The 9882-nt window shown below is 40.3% G+C and overlaps 1 non-coding gene across 1 annotated transcript; it reads left to right on the top strand.

Moving 5' to 3' along the window:
* The first annotated feature begins 8430 nt into the window (after positions 1 to 8430).
* Positions 8431 to 8537, top strand: LOC133833574 (small nucleolar RNA R71). Its single transcript, XR_009892947.1, has one exon. It is a non-coding gene; the product is annotated as a small nucleolar RNA R71 (small nucleolar RNA).
* The last annotated feature ends 1345 nt before the right edge of the window (positions 8538 to 9882 follow it).

The following is a 9882-nucleotide window of genomic DNA, read 5'->3' as shown; positions in this document are numbered from 1 at the left end:
AATTCTCCTTCCCGTACATCATTTTCTCTCATTTCTCCTTTGGAGTTTTTGAGCCCAAATTGAGGAATCAAGCTAGGAAATCAAGGGGTTGAGTTCATAGAGTTGGTTCAGCCATTGAAGGGGATTTAATCTCAAGTTTGAGGTGAGTTTCAGCCATTAGTTTCAGGTTTTACTCTATTTTTCTTTTAGTTTTCAGCCTATGATTTTGTTGAGGATAGTTTGGATTAATGGAAGTTTTGATTGATGTTTAACTTGGGTTTTGATGAGGGTTTGATATAGATGATGTTTAGGGGTTGAATTGAGTGTTTGGATGAGGTTTGAGACTGGTTTGAAGGTTTGGTTTCAAGGAAAAACGCAGGGGAAGAAAAACTGTTGCTTGCTGATTTGCGTAATGAGCCGCGGCCTGTGTGGGTTTCTGGGGAGGATTAGCCTCTGTCAGAGAAGTGAGCCGCGGCATGGCTATGGTGTGCCGCGGCCCATAGAGGCATTTTTGGCCAGAAATGGGTTTTTGACTTGGGGATTCAAGCCTTAGGGCTCGGGATCGATCCTACTACCCAGTTTAGTAGGATTCGATGTCTCGGAGGCTAGGTTTTGGTTTGGGAACCCTTTTTTATTCATTTTATTGATGGAATCCTATATTTGGTTATGACCAGGTCACCACTAAAGGACTCAAAGTCAGGTCGTTCTCAAGGGTCGTTCTTATATTAATTCTCGCTCGAACCAGGGGTAAGAAAACTGCACCCTGTGTATATGTGACATGCGTGTTTGTATTGAAGCATGTTGATTGATAAATGTGGACATGGATTTCATATTGAATGCTAGCAAATATTGTTTATCTGTATATGGCACTGACTAGTCAGGGACACTGACCTAAGAGTCAGAAATGGCATAGCGTCATGAACGTCGAGCCAAATGAAGATTAGATCTAATTGATATCAGCATTGAATGGCTCTATGGCATTAATGCTGGACCGACCCTAAGGTCAATGAACTTATAAGCGCTTGGATGGTCTAAGACTAGTACTCAGATCCAGGGCATAAAGCCCCGGTGACTATTGTCACATGGCTAGGGAACGATGTTCCAAGGTTATGACTCTATGGTCATGAGGAAGGTTATGCTGGTGACTATTCACCATACACCTATCCTGGTCAAACTTATGAAAGGATCAGTTATCAGTTAAGCCCGGGTGACCCTATCGTCACATGGCTAGAGGGAGCTGTACCCACTTTTGTGACTTTTGCTACTGTCACCTATCTGTTTTGGACTGATAGTCCTGAATAATTATTATGATCATTGTTGATATTATATCATGATTTATTATGTTTTCTTGCTGGGCCTTGGCTCATGGGTGCTATGTGGTGCAGGTAAAGGTAAGGAAAAGCTCACCCAACCTTGAGTGGAGAGCTTAGGTGGTGATGTGTACATATGCGGCCGCTTGACCACCACGGCCAAGGAGCTCTCAGAGGAACTAGGGGGTTTACCCTATTTTTGCCACTTAGGTCGGCGGGTTTATACTTTTGAAACTGTAATGACCATTTTGAGTTGTAAATAACTTGTAAATGTTTTGATGAGCTCATGAACAGTTTTACGTACTTAATAAAATATATCCTTTCCCTTTTTATTGATTTTCACCTTAGCCTGTTAATAACACTTAGAACACATTTTTAACCAACGGACTCGGGTAGCGGGTCAAATTTCCAGTTCACCGTAACGGTTCTGGAGTAACCAGGGCGTTACAGAGCTCGTCCTCGCCATCATTGGTCCTCTGACGACGTCGACCTCTTCCTCTCGGAACTTGCGGGGCATCATAGGGATTCGGAAGAATGAGGAAATTCACCATGGCCAACCCGACTGGCTTTTGCGGAGGCACCTTCAAGTCAGTTAAGTATTGAGGTGTGCCATACATAACACACAGTTCAGTAATGAAATTTCCATGTCTCAACCCGCCAGTAGTGGTACCATGAATTATATGATTGATACTTTCCCAAATATACCTCCCAATGTTCAGATTGTACCATTTTAAAATAGCATATGTCACCTTGAGCCGGTCAATCGGGATATCAGACAGATGATTGTTGGGAATCAATCGGGCACTCACAAAATAGCACCAAGCATGAGCCACTTGGTTAAGTTCACACCGATACATACAATTGGGCTCACCTTCCTTCAAATGAATTCGCGCTCCAGGAAAACCCAATGTCTCCGCAATGTCAACATAATCTAGATTATCGGCCCCCAGTACCCAAAGCTCTTCTTCTTCCATGGGAAAGTCAGGTACCTCATACAACTGATTAAATGCCGCAAGAGTAACTAGTATCTTCTTGCCCCACACAGTGACAGCATTATTATCTCTTTCTGGCCAATTAGCAAGGAATTCATTTGTCATCGTGTGATTAGCCTTGCCATTACAGTCAACAAACTGGTCCTAATGTCATCGAGCAATCTCAACTCGAATAGGTTCATACAGTGGCTGGTTTTCCAGAGGTTCTGGACTAAATTCCATACCCCTTTCTTCAAGTATAGGTTTCCTTGACAACACCACAAATCGTTCTTAAGCCTCTTTGCTCACAAATCTAGTGGTGTCATAATCTGCCCTTATGGAAACACGAGGAGGGCAAGATGATGAAGCACCTGAAGCATTTACAATACCTTTCTTTGGACCCATTGAGTAAAATCACTCCCAAAATGCACACTTTTAGGACCACTAAAATTTTTGGCAACACCTCCCCTTGTTTTTAGCACTTCCCAAAATCAAAAAAATTCCCCACAAACCACAATTCAACAATCCAATTTTTCACAATATCAATAATATCCAAAATACACCACTTAATCCATAATAAAACCCAATTAACACTTGATTTTTCAATAATCAAAGGAATCTCATTAACTTTGAAAAGATGAGAGGCAAAAGTACATTAGTAAGAAACCCATTGATAATCCACCATTGTTGTCCAAATCTTGGAGAAATGGAAGAAAAAGGAGGAAGAGATTGGGATTTTTGGATTAGGGTTAAAATGAATGGAAAAAATGGTATTCTTGAGGAAATTAGGTAAAGAAGGGGAAAGAAAATGATGGGAGAAATGATTTTTATGAAATGGGGTGAAGAAATTATGAAAAATGAGTGAAATATTGGTGGTTATGGTGGTTTTAGGGTGAATTGGGCGGAGGAGAGGCAGAGAAGATGATGAGAGGCGGATGGGGTATTTTGGAGGGGCTGAAAAAAAAATAGGGCAAATTTTAGGTTATAAGTGGTGGCTCGTGCTAGCACCGCGGCGCAAGCCATTAGCACCGCGGCGCTAATGTGTATATTTATTATTATTTTTTTCACTTTTTCGTCAACTCCATGAGCCACGGCGCAAGAACTGGGGCCGCAGCGCTAAGCCCAATTCTATTTTTGTCCTCTCTGTCAGGAGCCTTGCCACGGCACTAATGCCCCTAGGCGCCACGATGCAACAAGCTGCGCCGCAGCCCTAATTGAATGACAAAAATTTTCTTTTTTTTCTTTCACGTTTTTCACAGTTTTCTTTTTCGAGATTTACACAGAATGACAAAAATAATATGAAATAAAAACACTTAAAAATAATAATTGTTCCAAACCAAAAATTAAAATGCAAAACAAAATATAAGTTGAGATGCCTCCCAATGGTGCTGTCGTTAACGTCATTTAGCCAGACGCTGAACTCCTCTTCATTGTGACCTCAAGAGGATGACGGATTTGGCCTGATCAAAATGACCACCCAAGTAGGGCTTCAATCTTTGCCCATTCACCTTAAAATTACCGGTCTTCTCACTAGTTACCTCAATTAAGCCATAAGGGAACACTTTAACAACAGTGTAAGGTCTGGACCACCTCGATTTTAGCTTGCGTGGAAACAATTTCAACCTTGAATTGAATAGTAATACTTGCTGACCTGGTTGAAATTCCTTCCGAACCAGGTTCTTGTCATGCCACAACTTAGTTCGTTCCTTGTAAATTTTGGCATTCTCATATATCTCATTCCTGAGCTCCTCTAGCTCATTCAACTGTAGCAATCTTTTCTCACAAGTTGCTGCCATGTCTATATTCAGAGATTTCATGGCCCAAAATGCTCGATGCTCAAGTTCCACTGGTAGATGGCACGCTTTACCAAAAACCAACCTATATGGCGACATGCCAATAGGTGTCTTAAAAGCTGTCCTATATGCCCATAATGCATCATCGAGTTTCTTAGAACAATCTTTCCTAGACCGTTGCACCGTTTTCTCCAAAATACTCTTTACTCTCGGTTTGAGATTTCTGCTTGCCCATTACATTGTGGATGGTAAGGCAACGTAGTGCGGTGTCTCACATCATATCTTGCAAGCAAAGCCTCAAACTGCTTGTTAGAAAAATGACTCCCTTCATCGCTTATAATTGCTCGAGGAGTACCAAACTGAGTAAAGATATATTTCTGCAGAAAGTTAAGAATTGTTTTACCGTCATTTGCATGAGTTGCAGGTGCTTCCACCCATTTAGAGACATAGTCCACAGCTAGCAGTATGTACAAGTTATTGTAAGATGACGGGAATGGGCCCATAAGGTCTATTCCCCACATATCAAACAGCTCCACTTCGAGAATTCCAGTCAAAGGCATCTCGTTCCTTCTTGAAATATTTCTAGTTCTCTGACAGCGATCACATGCCTTCACGAACTCATGAGCATCTTTAAACAAAGTTGGCCAGAAAAACCCACACTAAAGAACCTTTGCAGCAATTCTACCATCGCCAAAATGACCACCACATTGCAAAGTATGGCAGTGGGTCAAAATGGAATGCATCTCCTCTTCAGGCACGCATCTTGTGATAATCTGATCAGCACAATGCTTGTAAAGGATTGGTTCTTCCCAGTGATAGTGCTTCACTTCAAAGAAAAATTTCTTCAGCTGTTGTCTAGACATATCTAGAGGAGTAATGTGTGCAGCCAAAAATTTTACATAATCAGCAAACCATGGGACCATCAGACTTTCCCTCAAAGCAAACAACTGCTCATCAGGAAATTCATCATTTATCTGGACTTCCTTCATATTCTGGCTCTCTTCTAATTCCAGTCTAGATAAATGGTCTGCCACTAAATTCTATGTTCCCTTCTTGTCTGTGATTTCCAAATCAAACTCTTGTAGTAGAAGAACCCATCAAATCAACCTTGGTTTGGCATCCTTCTTTGTCATAAGGTATTTAATTGCATAATGATCAGTGTACACAATTACCTTATTCCCAATTATGTATGGCTTGAACTTATCACAAGCAAATACTATTGCCAACATCTCCTTCTCGGTGGTGGCATAATTCATTTAAGCGTCATTCAAGGTTCTACTAGCATAGTAGATGGTGTGAAATACCTTGTCAACTCGTTGTCCCAGGACTGCTCCCACTGCATAGTCACTTGCATCACACATCAATTCAAAGGGCAACTCCCAATTTGGTGCAATGACTATGGGCGCTGAAATGAGTTTCTCCTTAAGTGTCTGAAAAGCCTTCAAGCACTCCTTTCCAAACTCAAATGGAACTCCATTCATCAAAAAACTAGATAAGGGTTTCGAAATCTTCGAAAAGTCTTTTATAAATCGTCTGTAGAAACTAGTGTGACCCAGAAAGCTACGAACCCCTTTTACTGAAACTGGTGGTGGAAAATTTTCTATTGTAGAGATCTTGGCTCTATTGACCTCAATCCCTTCATTAGAGATTTTGTGTCCCAACACTATGCCTTCCTTCACCATGAAATGACACTTCTCCCAATTAAGCACCAAATTTGACTCCTCACACCTTGTTAGAACCAGTTCCAAGTTGCTTAGACAATGGTCAAAGGAAGACCCAAAAACTGAGAAGTCATTCATAAAAATCTCAATGTACTTCTCAACCAAGTCTAAAAAGATAGCCATCATGCACCTTTGGAATGTTGCTGATGCATTACAAAGTCCAAATGGCATTCTGAACGCAAATGTACCATATGGACATGTAAATGTCGTTTTCTCCTGATCCTCAGGTGCAATGGCTATTTGATGGTATCTAGAGTACCCATCCAAGAAACAATAATATTCATGGCCAACCAGTCTATCCAACATCTGATCAATAAAGGGTAGTGGGAAATGGTCTTTCCTAGTTTCCTTATTGAGCTTTCGGTAGTCAATACATATCCTCCAACCCGTGACAGTCTGAGTAGGAATCAATTCATTATTTTCGTTCTTTACCACTGTCATCCCTCTTTTCTTGGGAACCACTTGAACTGGACTCACCCATTTTCTGTCAGAAATTGGATAAGCCACTCCTACATCTAACCACTTGACCACTTCTTTTCTCACTACTTCCTTCATTGGTGGATTAAGCCTTCTTTGAGCATCAATAGTTGGCTCCATCTTCCATCAAAATTTTGTGCATCACTGTTGAGGGGCTGATCCCCTTGATGTCAGCCAAAGTCCACCCAATGGATCTCATATGCTTGCGCAACACCCTTAGTAACTTCTCTATTTCAACATCTAAGAGCAAAGCAGATACAATCACAGAAAGTGTCTTGTTCTTACTGAGAAATTCATATCGCAAGTGATCAGGTAATACCTTCAATTCTAACTCTGGCGGCTTCTCAACTGAGGGCAATGGTCTTGTAGGCACGGAACCAAGCTCTTCAAAGTACTTCCTCTTCAAAGGCCCATAAAAGTTCAACCACTTCGCATACTCCATGGCTTCCCTCCCATCTTGTTCAGTAACTTCCTCTTCTATTAGACTCAACTCAAGAGGGTCTTCTACTACCTTCTTCTCATCCACTAGACTTTCCACCACATCCATAGAGAAGCAGCTATCACTGGCCCCAGAGTAAGTCATAGCCATGAGTACATTGAAAACAACTTCCTCACCTTATACTCTTAGCTTCAACTCAACTTTCTGCACATCAATCAAAACTTGGCCTGTTGCTAAGAATGGTCTACCAAGGATGAGTGGAACGTTTATTTCCTCTTCCATATCAAGTACAATAAAATCTGGTGGGAAGATAAACTTGTCCACCTTCACTAGGACATCTTCTATTATACCTTGAGGATGTGCCAATGAACGGTCTGCTAATTGTAATGTCACCATGGTAGGCCTTGCTTCCCCCAACTTTAATCGTTTGAAAACTGAAAGTGGCATCAAATTAATGCTTACCCCCAAATCACATAAATAATTCATGCTCTCAATATTCCCTATGGTGCAAGGTATAGTAAAACTCCCAGGATCTCTCAGCTTTTGAGGGAGTTTCCTTTGCAGAATAGCGCTACATTCTTCAGTTAATGCCACAGTTCATATTCTCCCATTTTTCTTTTCTTAGACAGGATGTCTTTCATGAATTTCACGTAACTGGGCATCTGCTCTAGAGCCTATGCAAATGGAATGTTTATATGCAGTTTCTTGAATACTTCCAGAAATTTCGAAAACAGCTTATCTAAGTTGTTCTTGCGGAGTCTTTGAGGATAGGGAATCTTAATATGATGATCAATACTGACTGGCGGTGTAGCTTCCTTGACTGATAGGTCTTCAGTAACCTTGTCCTCATCTTGCTTCTGATCCAATGTGCCATGTGCCTGTTGATCCTGACCCTTGTCTTCAACTGACTGTTCTGAGCTTGGCCCTTCGTACCTCTTTCCACTTCTCATTGTAATAGCCTGACATTGCTCTTTTGGGTTAACCTCAGCTGTGCTTGGAAGGTCACCTTGAGAATGGTTGGCCATAAGAGTAGCCAATTGCCCTATCTAAGTCTCCAAATTTCTAATAGAAGACCGCGTCTCAGTCATGAATTGATTAAGAACATCAGACTGAGTATCAGACTGTCTCACAGGATTCTATTGTTGTTGCATAGGTGGCTGAGGTGGTTGTTGTTGAGGCCTGAATCTCTGTTGATATAACCCTTGAGGTGGTTGCTGAAATGACTGTTGTGGTTGCTGCATTGAGGATTGACCTTGTTGATTATTTTTCCAGGAAAAATTGGGATGATTCCTCCACCCTTGGTTTAAAAAATTTGAATAAGGGTTATTGTTGTTATTTTGACGAGGAAAATTCCCAATAGCTTGAGCTTGTTCTAATGGCATATTATTTACATCCGCATATTGGCACTTTTCATAAGTATGAGGACCCCCACATAATTCACACATTGTCTGAGCTTGCATCACGGGGGCTACCATTGTACTGCCTTGCAACTGTTTAGTCAAAGCCTCAACTTGAGCAGTTAACTTAGATATTGCTTCAATCTCATGCAAACCAGCCACTTTCTTCGAGTTACCTCTCTCACTTGGCCATTGTTGATTATTAATGGCCATTTCTTCTAACAAATCATACGCCTCATTGGTGCTCTTCCTCATAAATGCCCCACCAGCTGCTGCATCAATGAGGGTGCGAGTGGTACTGCACAGCCCATTATAAAATTTATGGACTAACATCCATCTCTCTATCCCATGATGCGGGCACTTCCTTATCAGGTCTTTAAATCTCTCCCATGCCTCATATAGAGATTCATTATCTAGTTGGTAGAAGTTTTTGATCTCCCCCCTCAGCTTAGCTGCCTTGGCTGGAGGAAAGAACTTGGAGAGAAACTTCAGTGCAAGATCATTCCATGTATTGATTGAGTTAGGTGGCAAAGATACCAACCAACTCTTGGCTCACTCCCTCAGAGAAAATGGAAATAATCTGAGTCTGATTGCATCATCACTAACTCCATTCATCTTGAATGTCTGACAGAGCTCAACGAAATTAGCAAGATGCATATTTGGGTCTTCAATTGGTAGTCCCCCAAACTAAACAGTGGATTGAACCATTTGCAAAATGGCAAGTTTTATCTCAAAAATTTTGGCATCTACAATGGGTGGTCTAATGCAAGACTGAAACCTTGTAATGGTGGGCAATACATAATCCCTCAAGCTTCTAGCAGGTTGATTCTAGCCATTAGCTTGGTCTTCAACAGCACCCCCATTATTACCATTTATCGGATCCCCCATTTCTATTTCAACCCTTCTTTCACTTTCAGCTCTTCTTTCCAATCTCTTTCTTTTTCTGTTCAGTCTACAGGTCTTCTTTATTTCAGGATCAACAAGCACTCTTACAGCAGGTGCTAGACGTCGCATAAACTACCTGTACCTGAGATGAGAAAATTTTAGACAATGACAGAATTAGTGAAATTGAAAAGAAATACCAAATTAGAATAAAATTCAATTATTTCAATATTAGCTAATGCAGTCCCCAACAACGGTGCCAAAAACTTGTTGTGAAAATTCAACACGCAAGTATACGTATCGTTTCCTAAGTATTAACTCACGTGAGTGAGATCGTTCCCACAGGGACTGTAACTAATTACCAAGTAAATTGAATCTATAGTTCTATTTGGAAAATAAAAAAATTGTTTTGAGACTAATTTAATTAAACAAAGAAATAAAACTAGACAAATAACAATATTCAATCAAGAGATGAAAAGTACGGAAAAATAATTGCAATTGCTTCAATTATCTAATTCAATAATGCAAAAAAAATTCCTTCTTCTTCTTCTAATGTGATGGCAAATTATAAAATTATCAATATTCCTATTAAGACATAAAGGAACTAAATTGCAAGGTAAAATAATGCATTTATGAGATAAATTACACAAGCAATCAGCATTAAGCAATAATCTAAAGCCACACAAGCTACACAAATACTTTCGTTTTGCATCAAAACCTATGTTTATTCAATTAGAGCATTCCTAATATTCACTTTTCAGATTTCATATTAGAATCATAGATCATGTACAAGATGGCCAATCTAAAACATGTATTGAGCACGAATATGAATAAATCACATATCAATAGAAGAAAGAAAAATATCAAAATTGCATTAATCCATAGATAAACTCAGACAATCTCCATTAAATTC

The sequence above is a fragment of the Humulus lupulus genome, chromosome 4 (assembly GCF_963169125.1).
Source record: "Humulus lupulus chromosome 4, drHumLupu1.1, whole genome shotgun sequence".
NCBI lineage: Eukaryota > Viridiplantae > Streptophyta > Magnoliopsida > Rosales > Cannabaceae > Humulus > Humulus lupulus.
Note: the sequence above shows the minus strand (reverse complement) of the source record. Positions and strands in the feature narration are given on the sequence as shown.